This window comes from Chrysemys picta, chromosome 3, assembly GCF_011386835.1.
Source record: "Chrysemys picta bellii isolate R12L10 chromosome 3, ASM1138683v2, whole genome shotgun sequence".
In the NCBI taxonomy this organism is placed as follows: domain Eukaryota; kingdom Metazoa; phylum Chordata; order Testudines; family Emydidae; genus Chrysemys; species Chrysemys picta.
In genome coordinates this window covers 1,678,087-1,691,012 of record NC_088793.1, presented here as the reverse complement: position 1 = coordinate 1,691,012, position 12,926 = coordinate 1,678,087, and the positions used below count along the sequence as shown (strand labels likewise).

The following is a 12,926-nucleotide window of genomic DNA, read 5'->3' as shown; positions in this document are numbered from 1 at the left end:
TTATTTGGGCATAAGCTTTCGTGGGTAAAAACCTCACTTCTTCAGATGCAAAGAGTGAAAGTTACAGCTGCAGGCATTATATACTGACACATGGAGAGCAGGGAGTTACTTCGCAAGTGGAGAACCAGTGTTGGCAGGGCCAATTCAATCAGGGTGGATGTAGTCCACTCCCAATAATAGATGAGGAGGTGTCAATTCCAGGAGAGGAAAAGCTGCTTCTGTAATGAGCCAGCCACTCCCAGTCCCTATTCAAGCCCAGATTAATGGTGTTAAATTTGCAAATGAATTTTAGTTCTGCTGTTTCTCTTTGAAGTCTGTTTCTGAAGTTATTTTGTTCAATGATAGTGACTTTTAAATCTTTCACTTACTGGCTTATGTATGTCACCATTCCTGATGTCCGCCAGGATTTGCGGGTGCGGCATTTTGCTGCCCTTGGCGGCAATTCGGCAGTGGTGGGGTCCTTCCGCGCTCTGGGTCTTCGGCGGCAATTCTGCGGCGGGTCCTTCACTCGCTCCGGGACCCGCCGCCGAAGTGCCCCGAAGTGTTGTACTTAAAGTACTGCACAGGATCTTTTCAGGGGGAATAAGGCAAAATGCCACATTTATTAGTAATACATGTATTTATTAACACTGTATCATATGCATATAATATATTACACTTACACTCACACACACACACAAACACACTCCGTCTTGTTGTTACCAATTAGTTGCTCCCCTTAACTGCACTGGCCAGGTGAGTTAGATGGGAGAGGGGGTGGAGCCGGGCTTCTGCCGATCCGGATCGATGCTCCCATGTTGACAAGACGAGACCCGGGGTCCTGTGCAAGACACCTCACTTTTATAGCAGCTTTCCTCTTATGCAAATCTAGACCAGATTCAAACTCTGTGTCTGTGTCCATTGGTCCTTTGTGCTGCTTTCTTTTGAGTGTTGTTCCAATGCTGCAAAGAGGGTGTTTCCAAAAAGAAGGTGCTTGCTTCTAACCCCCGAGGCCCTCGGTATGTCTGCTTGTTTTTAATGAGCCCACTTGACACGTTTTATTGTTCTTGGGTCTGGCTCCCAGCCCCTCTCCAACAGTTGAGGCTGTCTGGAGGTGCTGCCTTTCATGCCTTGCTCATCCACACCTCATTCATTCAACAGGGCAATTGATTAAAAGTGGGGGGGGGGAGAGCTCTTGTTCTACTGCTAGCAAAAAGAAATTTTTCTTCTATCTTATTCTATCCTTAGGGCCTATAATATTATACCAAGGGCAATGCAAAGTTTCTAAATGAGGCTTTGATACAAAGTTCCATGAAAACAGAGTTCACACGTGGGTAGACCCACCACATGGTTATATGAAGAGGCACAATGTAAAGTCATATGAAAATTATCAGAGATTTATCTACATTGTCCCCCTTTTGACCTCTCAAGAACAATTCTTGAGTGGTCACCATATAAATCTTTTGTATTTGTTGCAAACAAACCAAACAATTATAACCAGGTGAATATAACTAAAACCATTACAACTGACTAAACACCAGATATACCATAAACACAAATGCAAACAATTATAATAATTGGAAATACAACAAAACCGTTACCATTACAATAATTGGGTACATTGACAAACAAAATGAAGCCCAAGTTTGATGCTGCAATAGCCATCAAACAATAAAAGTCACTGAGGTCAGGACCTACTTAAGCACACACAACAAATAAGATTTTGTAGGAGTACCACAGTTGTTATGCAAGGTTAAGCTGATTTGGACTTAAACTAACATTCAGTTGCTAAAATGTTGTAGAATTCCCTATTTTTAACAGTAGCAGCCGTGTTAGTCTGTATCCGCAAAAAGAAGAACAGGAGTACTTGTGGCACCTTAGAGACTAACAAATTTTTAACAGTTGTTCTCAGAGGTTTCTGGGGACCTGAAAGATGGGGCCATACAATTATGGGCCAAGGTCTTACAGGTTATGGGGGCCCAAGAACTACCCTTCAGGGCTTGGGGAAATAGAATCAGAGTGCATAGAGGAAAGTGTGGAATTAATAATAATACAAGCAAATGTAACTAACAATACAAATGTATCAAGAACAAAAATCAGCAACAAAATGATTATTAGAGAACCTGACAAAACAAAACAAAATAACCCTGATGCACTGGGGACCAAAGTCTTTTGGACACAAGGGGTGATTGATAAGTTGGATGGAGATGGGGGAAGTAGAGAGAGGAAAAGACATTTGCCCTGTCTAGTGTAGTATCCCCTCTCTCTCTGGACCCAATGCTAGCACAGGACACCACCAGAGACAGACACAGAACTTGCAACACAGAACACTGAACACAGACTTTGTCATGACACTATAACCATGGTATTTTATAACTCTTCAGCTGGTACCAGCTCTCCTGATGTTCTGGTTCAGAGCCTGAAAGATAGAAGCTTGGAAACAAATTAGCACAGTGCTTTCACCCTGGCAGAACCTGCTTGGTCTCTGCCACAGTGTGTTTGGTACTTGGGGCTGCACAAATGCTAATTAAGTGGTGCATTTCTTGTGAGTGTAAATCCTCCCTTTCTCTCAGTAAAAGGGCGTTAACTCTTCATTTAGAAAAAAAATTCTGTTTTAAAATCTCCAGCCATTTTGCCATGGCCTGGAGATCTGAGGCAGAAGCAGGCACTGTTGTTAACTGTTTCAATGGCATTTTGGCCCTGGGAGGAGGAATTTACCCAAATATTCCAAATGTCCCCCTTCCCAATCTCCAGAGGGGTCCCAAAGGTCTGCCCCCTTCTGGGGTGTCAAATGTTTCTTCTCCTGATGTTACTGCTGCTGTAAGATTTGAGAGTGCTGTTTTAACTCTCTGTACCCAACCTGTTTTTCAGTTTCTCTATCTGTTGCTTGCCTGGGCCCGATCCTGCTTTTTCCAATAAACAGTTCCTTTCCATGGGCACAAGCCCTGTTCCACTACCAATTTAGCAAGGAGGGTGGGCTTTCCAACTAGCCCCCACCCTTCCTGGTCCCATTCCTTAAACATTTTCTGCAAAATTGTGAAATTACCACAATATTACTTACAAAAAACAAAACAAAACAAAACAAAACAAAAAAACATAAACCACACTACACTGCCCAAACTCCTATATCCTTCAGAGTTTGGCTTAACAGAACAAGATCTGAATCTTATGTTTTTAACCCACTCTGGGCCAGAGGGAGAGACGCTAAGCTTCCCTCTGTATTACTCGGTCTGCTACCACCGAGGGTTCATACACCAATTATACAAATCCTTCCCCGGATCAGAGTGAGAAACACTAAGTTCTCCTCTTTATCTCAGTCTTGCTACGGCTGAGGGTGTATGTACCTCTATAACACAATTTAAACTAAACTCCTATATCCTTCAGAGTTTGGTTAATTAACTGAAAGTTTACGCTCTTTTTCCTATAGTGCCAGGCTTGCTAAAGCTGGCGGTGTGCACACCAGTTTTATAATAACTGTGGATTTTATGCTTGCTCCCCCTTTCGCATTCTCCACCAAAATGTTGTACTTAAAGTACTGCACAGGATCTTTTCAGGGGGAATAAGGCAAAACGCCACATTTATTAGTAATACATGTATTCATTAACACTGTATTATATGCATATAATATATTACACTTACACTCACACACACACACAAACACACTCCGTCTTGTTGTTACCAATTAGTTGCTCCCCTTAACTTCACTGGCCAGGTGAGTTAGATGGGGGAGGGGGTGGAGCCGGGCTTCTGCCGATCCGGATCGATGCTCCCATGTTGACAAGACGAGACCTGGGGTCCTCTGCAAGACACCTCACTTTTATAGCAGCTTCCCTCTCATGCAAATCTATACCAGATTCAAACTCTGTGTCTGTGTCCATTGGTCCTTTGTGCTGCTTTCTTTTGAGTGTTGTCCCAATGCTGCAAAGAGGGTGTTTCCAAAAGAAGGTGCTTGCTTCTAACCCCCGAGGCCATCGGTATGTCTCCTTGTCTTTAATGAGCCCACTTGACACGTTTTATTGTCCTTGGGTCTGGCTCCCAGCCCCTCTCCAACAGTTGAGGCTGTCTGGAGGTGCTGCCTTCCATGCCTTGCTCATTCACACCTCATTCATTCAACAGGGCAATTGATTAAGAGTGGGGGGGGGGGAGAGCTCTTGTTCTACTGCTAGCAAAAAGAAATTTTTCTTCTATCTTATTCTATCCTTAGGGGCTATAATATTATACCAAGGGCAATGCAAAGTTTCTAAATGAGGCTTTGATACAAAGTCCCATGAAAACAGAGGTCACACGTGGGTAGACCCACCACAAGGTTATATGAAGAGGCACAATGTAAAGTCATATGAAAATTATCAGAGATTTATCTACACAGGGACCGCAAGGGGCGCAGTTCGGGATTGAGGGGCACCGGCAGATCCATGTGTGGGGAGCTCAGGGCTGGGAGAGCAGGGGACATTGGTCTGCACAGTCCCTTCCCATATGATTCCCGGCTCCAGCCGCTGTGATTCCACCTTCTTCCCAGCCCCGGGGGAGCGGGGCCGGCCCCTTCTCCCTGGGCGAGTTGGAATCAGTGGGATCCGCAGCGGCTCTCCCTGACCCCAGCCCTTTCTTCACAGCCACGGCTACAACCTGTGGCGGGACCCCGGGAAGCCCACGCAGATCCTCGCCAAGCTGTGCAGAGAGGGCAAGGTGGACGGGCCCCACTACGGCCCCGGAGGGCGGGTGAAAGTCGCCAACCGGGTCTTCACCGGCCCCAGGGAGATGGAGGATGAAAACGGTAATGGGGCCGAGGGCGCGGCACTCCCCCTGCTGCCCGTCAGCCGGCTGGAACTGGCGATGTGGAAAGTAGCCGCAGTGTCTGAGCTGGGGCAGCAGCGCGGCTGGTCCTGTGCCGGGGGGTTTCTCTGCAGCTACCCCCTGGCCGGTCCTTGCAGACACCTGCGCACACCTCCCCCGCTATGGGCACCCCCCCACACACACCAGGCCAGGCAAGGAGCGTGCCAGCAAATCGAGCGCCTGCTTTGCAATGGGGAGACGGAGGGTGTGGGTCGGCCTGCTCTGGCCGGGCAGGGGGCACTGGGAGGGGCCTGACCCAAAGCCCCCGGAAGTCAATGGAGGTGAGACAGCCCATGCTCCTTGGCCCTGCCCAGCGGGCGGTGGGTGTTCTCCTGCCTCGGGCTGGCAGTGGGGAGCGAGGCCCGGCTCAGTGCTCGCTCTGCGCACACAGGTCAGAAGAAGCAGACGGACGAGCACCTGGCCCTGGCAGTGCTGCACCACTGGGAGGAGATCCCCCGCGTGGGCTGCAAACTCGTCCCGGAGCACGTGGAGACGCGGCCGCTGCTGAATCCCGACAAGCCTGGCATCGAACAGGTACCGTCCGCCCGCCTGGCATCGGGGTAACCGGCTCGGTGCTGGGGGGGACGGCGAGGTGAACGCAGCACCCCCGTCTGGCCCTCGGGAACGCCAGCTCTGCTGAGCCTCATGGGTTCCCACGTGCAAGGCAGATCCAAGGCCATATGGACCGGCCCCATCCCATCCCCCCAGGTGGAGAATCCTGCAGGGGAAGCCCCTTCCCACAAAAAATCACCCCTGGGGAGCAATAATAGCAATGATCTCTGCCTCCCAGGCCCCAGCCCTGTCTGATTAGGTCCCTCCCCCTTTTCATACCTCCCCACGCCCCCGTTCCCTTGGGCTCCCCAAGCCCACAGCTGTAGGTCTGTGGCTGCCTTTGTCATGCCTGGACCCTGTTCTCTACCCTCATGCGCTTGTTTCCCCTCCAGCTCCACCCTGCATCCCCGCCCCATGGCAACGCCTCTCCCCGCCCTTCCCACCGTACCCCACGTCCCCTCGGTACCCCATCTATTGCCTCCCATCTACTCCCCGGGCAGGCGACACTCTGTGGGGGGCTGGGGGTGCAGCTGAGCCCCCGAGCTGGCAACGTTCTCTGCCAACACGGCCTGCCACAGCCTTGTCGCCGTGCGACTGTCACCTTCAGGCTGGTGCTGCCAGGCGGGAGGGGAAGGACCCCAGGAAAGGGAGGGGAGGACACAGCAGGGGTGCTAACTCTGTCTCCCCAACGTTGCAGGGCCGGCTGGAGATGTGGGTGGACATGTTCCCCATGGATATGCCGGCACCTGGCCCTGCCATCGACATCTCTCCCAGGAAGCCGAAGAGGTAACGAACCGAGTGGTCGCCTGGGACCAGCCCACACCCCACATCGGTCGCCCCTCATGCTGCCCCTAACGGGAGGTTTCCGGGCCTGCCTTAGCGCTCCTAAGCAGCCTTCTGGTTTGGGCTGAGATCTGTAGGAAACCCTCGGCTGGATGGAGCCCTCCCCTGCCCCGCGAGGAGCGATCCCTCCAGCCCATGCTCCTGGCCCCTTGATTTGGGCGGTGGCTGGGAGTCGGGGTGTGACGTCCTCCGTCTCCTGCTCCTGCCAGCTGCCCACAGGGAGGCAGCGCACAGGGCCCCAGCCAGGCACCGAGGGGGAGTTAGCGCCTGCAGGGCCTTGAGCTTCCGTGGCCGCAGAGATAAGGGCCTGATCTGAAGCCCAGTGAAATCAATGAGGCGCCTTCCACTGGCACTGAGCCGGGTCTACCAGGGCGCAGGAGAGCTCAGGACCAGGGCGTGATCCGGCCGTGGGAGGGGACAGAGAGGCTGGGCAGGGAGGGCGATGGAGGAACCGGCGCTCAGCAGCACGCCGGGAACCGGTGCTGGGCCCTTCTCGCCGTGGCCGGGGCAGGGAAGGTGTTCAACAGCTTCCAGCACCAAAGCGCCTTCTGCCCGCCCGATGCCGGGGCCCTGCCGTCTGTTCCCGATCGCGACTAGTGGCCAGGCCCAGACCGGAGTGATGGGAAACACCCGGCAAAGCCCCCGCCCTCTCTGTGCACGCATGTGGGGGTGAATGTGCCCGGCCTGCCCGTGAGCCAGAGATTGCGGCTCGAGCCAGGCCAGCGTTTTAACAACCCCGCGAACCCCCGTCCATCAGCGACGAGGCTGCAGCCCCGGGGGCGTCGCAGCCCAGGGCGTGATGCGTATTATCATCAGCTGGGGTGGGTCAGCATCCCTGGCAGGGAACCATGGCAAGGAGCCACCCCAGGTCACACCTGCTGGAGCCCTAAACTATTCGTTATGAATCTGTTACTCAGCAGCGTGCTGGGGCCTCGGCTGGGCCCTGCCCGAATGCGCCTACAGGAGAGGGGGCTCCCTAGGTAGGAAACCCACAGCCCGACCTAGGGGACATGGGCGCTGGCTGCTCCCAGCTCCCCGGACCCCAGCTGGGCCCGGGGCAGGGCAGTGCTGGAACATCTGGGCTGCCGGGACGCTGGTTTGAGCAGGGAGGGGAAATTCTGCTCCCATTGGCCCCGGGGCAGCCCCAGGGACTTCACCTGAATTCTGCACCAGTGAATTTTGTGGGCCCAGGTGCCAGCAGCTATTCCAGCAACCGGCTGCCCTGCTCCAGCCCCCGAGCTGGGAGCAAGCTGACCAAGGCCAGGAGCGGGCTGCCTGCCCAGGTCCCCCGGCCGGCGGGACGTCAGATTAGCTGATCCTAACGGCTCCTTCTGGTCTGAAACAGCCGAGGGGCCCAGGACTGGGCTGCCACGAAGCTCACGGCTGAGCCCTCCTCTTGGGCCAGCACTGTGGCTCCCCCCAGGAGAGGGGTTCTGTCCCGGGGAGCCGATCCCAGCGCCCCACCGGCTCTGTGCCGTTCTGCCCCGGCTTTCCCCGCCGGCCTCGCCTCACCGCCTTGTGTCCCTTCCAGACATGAGCTTCGAGTGATAGTGTGGAACACGGATGAGGTAATCCTGGAGGACGATGATTTCTTCACTGGGGAGAAATCCAGTGACATTTTTGTCCGGGGATAGGTACAGCACGGCGCCGGCGCCTCGCTCCGGGATCCCGCTGGCGCTTGGTGTGGGGGCCGTGGGGCTGAATAACAGACATTCTGCTTCTTTGTTTTGCCTCTGTGTGTGTCTCCCCCCGACCCCCTTTGCCGTGTCTGCTCCACGCCCGGTGTGGCTGTCCCTGTGTTCCCGCCCTGCCGGCCGCCGAGCTATGAGCTGCGGGTGGTGATCTGGGACACCGACGAGGTGCTGCTGGAGGATGATGCGTTCATGAGAGGAGAGAAGATGTCTGACATCTATGTCAGGGGGTAACGGACGAGGCCCCCCTCCCCTGCGGGCCGTGCAGAGGGACACACGCGCCCGCTCAACCTGTCCCGAGTGTCGCTGGCGTTCCTCGCTGCCCCTAGGAGCACCCCACCCAAACCCAGAGCGTGGGGATCTGGGGGGGATCAGCCTGGCCCGTGGCGTGCACGTGGAGCTCAGGCTATGGGGCTGTTTAATTGGGGTGTAGCTGATCCACCAGGCTCTGGGACCCCCCGAGCGGGCAGCATGTGTCACCGCAGATCAGGGCAGTGCAAGCTTAGAATTGCCTTGGGATGGGGCTTCCCAGGGCGTTCTCCATCCTTCTCCATCGCACTCACACAGGCCCGGGGGCGAGGGGTTGCTGCTGTTAGCTTCAAGCCAGGCAAATAGTTAGTGTGTAGATTTCTTTTCCCATCTCTGAACGGGGAATGCCCCCCATCCCGGCCACCGCTCTGCATGGACCCCTCCCCGCTGAGCCCTCTGCACGGGGCTGGGCTTTCACGCCACTAGTCTGCAGGGAGGGGTCCCCGGGATAATGGGGACACGTGGCATTGGGCAGGGGCGTGGGGGCTGGGTACAGATTTTGCAAGGACTGTTGATGGGTGCAGGGCAGAAGGGGCTGCTTGGGTCGCTGAGAAAGTTTTGGGGGGTCGTGGTGGCTAATCAGCTGAGATGCTGATCGTAACAGACTCAAGGAGCTCGATCTCTTTAGCTTAACCAAGCGAAGGTTACGGGGTGACGTGAGCCCAGCCGCTACCCGGGAGCACAGATTTAATCGTGGGCTCTTCAGTCCAGCCGAGAAAGGGCTAACAGGAGCCCATGGCTGCAAGCTACAGCTAGGCAAAGTCAGACAGGAACTCAGGCGTCGGTTTTAGTCATGAGGGTAATTACCCATGGGAACAATTGCCCGAGGCGCGTGGTGGATTCTCCAGCGCTGGCGATTTTTAAGTCACGGTTGGATGTTTCTAAAGGAGCCGCTGCAGAGAGGCTTCTCGGGCAGTGCCCTGGCCTGTGTTCGTCAAATGAGATGATCACACTGGGCCCCTGGGCCCTATGACTCTGCAAACCCGCCCTTCCCCCTAGCCCCCTGGTGCCCCTCTGCGCCAAGCAGGCAGTACACACACACACACACACACACACACACACACACACACACTCCTTTCCTCAATCCCATCCCCCTCCTCCTCGTCATGTCCCATTGGATCACCCAGGTTCTCCCATCCCTCCTGGGTGTGTGGACCCTGCTGGCCCTTCCAGAGAGGCATTGGGGCCCTGCCCTTATTGGTCGCCTGGTGAGCTCCACGCAATCTGCCCCATTAGTCGAGTCCCCCAGCCCACTGCTGCGGTCGTTGCTCCCCTGTTTTGTGTGTGTCTCGCTGGGCCACATGCTGCAGCTGAGGGTCTGTCTCGGCACGGGGGGGGGGGGGACGTGTCTGGTTGTCCCGTTGCTCCCCGTGACCAGCCCCGTCCCCCTGCCCGACTGTCTGGTCCCTGCAGATGGCTGAAGGGCCAGCAAGAGGACAAGCAGGACACGGACGTGCACTACCACTCGCTCACGGGCGAGGACAACTTCAACTGGCGCTACGTCTTCCCCTTCGACTACCTGATGGCGGAGGAGAAGATCGTCATCTCCAAGAAGGAGTCCATGTTCTCCTGGGACGAGACCGAGTACAAGATCCCGGCTCGCCTCACCCTGCAAGTCTGGGACGCTGACCACTTCTCTGCTGACGACTTCCTTGGTGCATAGGTGAAGGGGGCAAGGGGGTGATGCACTGCCAGGCCTGGGCACGAGGCTGCGGTGGGGCAGGGAGAGCCACCCAGCCGTGCAGCACCAGGCTGGCATCTGGGGATCCACTCTGGGCGGTGTCCACGGCCGGGGAGGCAAGGCTGGCGGGAGAGGGCGAGAGGATAGAGAGAAGCGGGGGCGGCCCCAGGTAAGAACCTGGTGGTCAGGGAGGGAGAAGAAGCCACCAGAGGAGATGCTGATCTATCAAGGCAGGGGAGACCCCCAGGAGCTCAGAGGGGAGGGAGAGCAGGGGATGAGAGGTCCAAGGGACCGGCTGGCTCAAGCTCCTCTGGCACTTTCCATGAGGCTCAGGGTGTTGGCCCTGGAGCGGCAGCTCCGTGCACCCGGCGGCAGTGCCAGCGCGCTGGGACGGCTGCTGTTGTTTCTCCCTGGCAGGGGCGATCGAGCTGGACCTGAACCGCTTCCCGCGCGGCGCCAAGCCGGCGAAGCAGTGCAGCATGGACATGGTGACCAACGAGGGCGACCTGCCCCTGGTCTCCATCTTCAAGCAGAAGAGGGTGAAGGGCTGGTGGCCCTTCGTGGCCCGGAATGAGAACGACGAGCCGGAGCTCACGGTGAGGATGCCGGGGACAGGGGCACTGCTGAATGCAGCACCGCAGTGTGGGCCCGGCCTCAGTCACCACCAGGAAGGGCACTGGCAGAGCTGGGCGTGGGGGGCCCAGGACCAGGCCAGCAGGGGGGCTGCAGGACAGAAGTGATGGGTGACTCATTCCCATCAGAGGTTGGGCTCCACAAGGCTGGAGACTTTGGGCTCCTTCTCTGACCATGCGGCTCTCGGGGCTGGGTGCTCTGCCCAGCCGGGTGGCAGGTGCAGGCGGAGCAGCCGCTCAGACGCTGCTGGTCCCATCTGTAGCCAGGAAGCGCAGAGCCAGGTGGAGCTGAGTGAGATTGGAGAGAACCAGAGGGAGCCCGACCCGCACTGCCTGGCCCTGGGCACACCCCTGGCTCTGTTCTCTGGCGCTGGTAGATCCTGGGAGCGGTGAGACCGTTCCTCAGGGTGGGGGGGTTACGGTCACCCCCGCCAGCTCAGGTGATGTGCGCTGGGAGGATTCGGCACCTTTCCAGCCATAGGCCCCAGGACGCCATCCCAGGCTGCGGGATGATCCCCCGCCCTGGGGCAGTTCTCAGCCAGGGCAGTCCCGGGCCCCAGAGCGACTCTCTGCTCCCCACAGGGCAAGGTGGAGGCCGAGCTGCACCTGCTGACAGCGGAGGAGGCGGAGAAATCCCCCGCGGGGCTGGCCCGCAACGAGCCCGACCCGCTGGAGAAACCCAAGTGAGTGACGGGGCGGCGAGGGGACCGACAAACGTCACGTCTGAGCCTGCGGGGGCCTGGGGGGAGGCTGAGGATGTGGGGTAGGCAGTGGGGATGAAGGTTGGGTAGAGGGGGGGGTTAGGTGTGTGGACCTGTTGCTACAGAGCAGGGAGGGGGCTGGGCAGCTGGTGGGGGCACCCCATGATATGGGCTGTTTCCCCCCCCAATACACGTCCAGTTCTCTGTGTCTGTGTCAACCTTTCTTTCCTGCCTTTCTTCACCTCCTCCCCGTCACTCCGGCCGCCCCCCTGCACCCCCCCAGCCGCCCCGACACGAGCTTCACCTGGTTCCTGAACCCCCTGAAGTCCATCCGTTACTTCATGTGGCACACGTACCGCTGGTTCTTCCTGAAACTCCTCCTCCTCCTCTTTGTGCTCCTCCTGGTCGGCCTCTTCCTCTACTCCATGCCGGGCTACCTGGTCAAGAAGCTGCTGGGAGCCTGAGGGCTGTCACGGAGCATTGGGGAACTCAGGGCCCTGCACCCCCGGCTTCCTGCGATTCACCATGACTCTCAGCCAGCCAGTAAAGCAGAAGGTTTATTTGGATGACAGGAATACAGTCCAAGACAGGTCTTGCAGGCACAGACAACAGGGCCCCCCTCAGTTAGGTCCAGCTTGGGGTCCCAGGGCATCCCAGCCCCCCCGCTTTGGGAGGTCAGAGCCATCTCACCTCCCAGCCATCTCTCCAGCCCGCTTCCAGCACTCTGCCTTCAGCGACCCCTCCCACAGCCTTTGTTCAGTTTCCCGGGCTAAGGTGTCACCTGGCCTTCAACCCCTTCCTGGGTTCTCATGTTACACGCTCAGGTATGCGCCCTCGGGCAGTCTCCCATCCTCCAATGCAGACTATCCCGGCCACACACCCCAGTCAGCATTCACAGACCACACTAAGAACAGTCCCAGTTCGTCACAAGGGCACCACCCTCTTTGTTCATGGTACTTCCCGCCCCGAACACCTGGGCCCATTTGCTGGCTGAGATCACTGGAGGGGCCCGTGAAGGCGTTGGGTGCGCGGAAGGGGACTAAGGTGGGGTACAGTCAGGCTGCCAGGGGCCCTGGCCAGTCCCATGGGAGGCAGGGAGCAGCCGTGACTCATTGGAGACTGGCCAGCGGGAGGCCGGCTGGGTCTCCCGGGGCTGATGAGCGGCTGGGCTAAGGCACGGAGGGAGCAGTCGGGAATTTGGGGCATAGCCGAGGGAGAAGGGAACTGGCTCAGCCCAAGGCCGGGGGGCGGCGGGTGGAGGCACGAAGACCTGATGGTGGGGTGGGGAGAAGGCTCTTCCCCTACACAGGGGCCTGTCTAACGCTGCTCACCCGGGCCGTGCGTCTCTTCCCCCCCCCCCCCCGCCTCCTGCTGCCGCTGCCCGTTGGATAGTCGCCCCGACACCTCCTTCATCTGGTTCCTCAACCCGCTCAAGTCCATCAAGTACCTGATCTGCACCCGCTACAAGTGGCTCATCATTAAGATCGGGCTGGCGCTGCTGCTCCTCATCATGGTGGGACTTTTCCTCTACTCCATGCCGGGCTACCTGGTCAAGAAGCTGCTGGGAGCGTGAGGCGGCCCGGGGCCACGCACCCGCTCGCCGTGCTGCAGCGGCGCCGGGACTGGGTTTGGGGAACGGCCTGCGGCTTCTCCTTGTTTGCGTTTTCTTCTTGGCGGCTCCCTGTGGTGTGTTTCTCTCCTGAGGCCG

At 57.3% G+C, this 12,926-nt stretch overlaps 1 pseudogene; it reads left to right on the top strand.

Moving 5' to 3' along the window:
• Positions 1 to 374: 374 nt before the first annotated feature.
• On the top strand, positions 375 to 12,791 carry LOC135982089 (otoferlin-like; annotated as a pseudogene).
• Positions 12,792 to 12,926: the final 135 nt, after the last annotated feature.